A 2,500-nucleotide genomic window follows, 5' to 3' on the forward strand; every position below is an offset into this window, starting at 1 on the left:
ACTGTTGTTGCTTTTGTTGTTGTTGTTGTTGTCGTCGTCGTCGTCTTCGTTGTTGTTGTTGTTGTTGTTGTTGTTGTTGTTGTTGTTGTTGTTGTTGTTGTTGCTGTTGTTGTTGTCGTCGTCGTCTTTGGTGGTGGTGGTGGTGGTGGTGGTGTTGTTGTTGTTGTTGTTGTTGTTGTTGTTGTTGTTGTTGTCGTTGTTGTCGTCGTTGTTGTTGTTGTTGTTGTTGTTGTTGTTGTCGTCATCGTCGTCGTCGTCGTCTTCGTTGTTGTTGTTGTTGTTGTCGTTGTTGTCACTGTTGTCGTTAATGTCGTTGATTTCATTGTTGTTGTTGTTATCGTTCTTCTCGTTGTTCTCGTCATTGTCGTCGTTGTCGTCGTCGTCCTTATGGTTGTTGTTGTAGTCGTCGTCATAGTCATAGTCATTGACGTCGTCGTCGTCATCGTCGACATCATCATCGTCATCATCCTCGTCGTTGTAATCATCATTATCGCCATCTCTGTTGTTTTTGTTGTTACTGTTGTCGTTGATATCGTTATTGTCATTGTTGTCGCTGTTGTTGTTGCGTTGTTGTCATTGATGTCGTTGTTTTCGTTCTTGTTGCTGTTGTCATTGTTTTTGTTGTTTTAGTTATCGCTGTTGTCGTTGTTATTGTCATTGTCATTGTTTCCATCATTGTCGTTGTCGTCATCGTCCTTGTTGTTGTTGTTGTCGTCGTCGTTGTTTTTGTTTTTGTTGTTGTTTTCGTCGTCGTCGTTGCCTTCGTTGTTTTTGTTGTTGTTGTTTTTGTTGTTGTTGTTGTTGTTGTTGTTGTTGTTGCCGTTGTTGTTGTTGCTGCCGTTGTACTCGTTTTTGTCGTTGTTGTCATTGTAGTCATTGTTGTCGTTTTTGTTGTTGTTGTCGTCGTCCTCGTCGCCTTCGTTGTTTTTGTTGTTGTTGTTGTTGTTGTTATCGTCGTCATTGTTGTTGTTGTTGTTTTTGTTGTAATCGTTGTCATCATCATCGTCGTCATCGTCATCATCGTCGTCGTCGTCGTCGTCATTTTTGTTGTTGTTGCTGTTGTGGTTGTTGTTGTTCTTGTTGTTATTCTTGTTGTTGTTGTGGTTGATGTTGTGGTTGTTCTTGTTCTTGTTGTTCTTCTTGTTGTTGTGGTGGTTGCTGTTGTTGTTCTTGTTCTTGTTTGCGTGGTGATCGTCGTCTTCGTTGTTGTTCTTGTTTTTCTTGTTGTTGTTGTTGTTGTTGTTGTTGTTGTTGTTGTTGTTGTTGTTGTTGTTGTTGTTGTTGTAGTAGTCATCGTCATCGTCGTCCTCGTTGTTTTGTTGTTGTTTTTGTTGTCGTTGTTGTCGTTGTTGTCGTCGTCGTTGTTGTTGTTGTTGTTATTGTTGTCATTATTCTCATCATTGTTGTTGTTGTCATCATCGTCATCGTCATTGTTCTTGTTGTTGTTGTTGTTGTTGGTATTGTTGTTGTTGTTGTTGTTGTTATTGTTCTTGTCGTCATTGTTGTCGTCGTCATTGTTCTTGTTTTTTTGTTCTTGTTGTTGTTGTTCTTGTTGTTGATGTTGTTGTTGTCGTCGCCATTGTTCTTTTTGTTGTTGTTGTTGTTGTTGTTGTAGTCATTGTTGTTGTTTTTGTCGTTGTTGTTGTTGTTGTTTTCATTTTTGTCGTTGTTATTGTTATGTTGTTGTTGTCGTTGTTCTCATCAGTATCGTTGTTGTCGTGTCTGTCGTCGTCGTGGTGGTTGTCGTCGTCGTCGTTGTCGTTGTTGTTGTTTTTGGTTGTTGTTGTTGTTGTTGTCGTCCTCGTCGTCTTCGTTGTTGTTGTTGTAGCTGTTATTGTTTATGTTGTTGTTACTGTTGTTGCTTTTGTTGTTGTTGTTGTTGTCGTCGTCGTCGTCTTCGTTGTTGTTGTTGTTGTTGTTGTTGTTGTTGTTGTTCTTGTTCTTGTTGTTGTTGCTGTTGTTGTTGTCGTCGTCATCTTTGGTGGTGGTGGTGTTGTTGTTGTTGTTGTTGTTGTTGTTGTTGTTGTTGTTGTCGTTGTTGTCGTTGTTGTTGTTGTTGTTGTTGTTGTTGTTGTTGTCGTCATCGTCGTCGTCGTCGTCTTCGTTGTTGTTGTTGTTGTTGTTGTCGTTGTTGTCACTGTTGTCGTTAATGTCGTTGATTTCATTGTTGTTGTTGTTATCGTTCTTCTCGTTGTTCTCGTCATTGTCGTCGTTGTCGTCGTCGTCCTTATGGTTGTTGTTGTAGTCGTCGTCATAGTCATAGTCATTGACATCGTCGTCGTCATCGTCGACATCATCATCGTCATCATCCTCGTCGTTGTCATCATCATTATCGCCATCTCTGTTGTTTTTGTTGTTACTGTTGTCGTTGATATCGTTATTGTCATTGTTGTCGCTGTTGTCGTTGTGTTGTTGTCATTGATGTCGTTGTTTTCGTTCTTCTTGCTGTTGTCGTTGTTTTTGTTGTTTTAGTTATCGCTGTTGTCGTTGTTATTGTCAT

Source organism: Hordeum vulgare, chromosome 4H, assembly GCF_904849725.1.
Source record: "Hordeum vulgare subsp. vulgare chromosome 4H, MorexV3_pseudomolecules_assembly, whole genome shotgun sequence".
NCBI lineage: Eukaryota > Viridiplantae > Streptophyta > Magnoliopsida > Poales > Poaceae > Hordeum > Hordeum vulgare.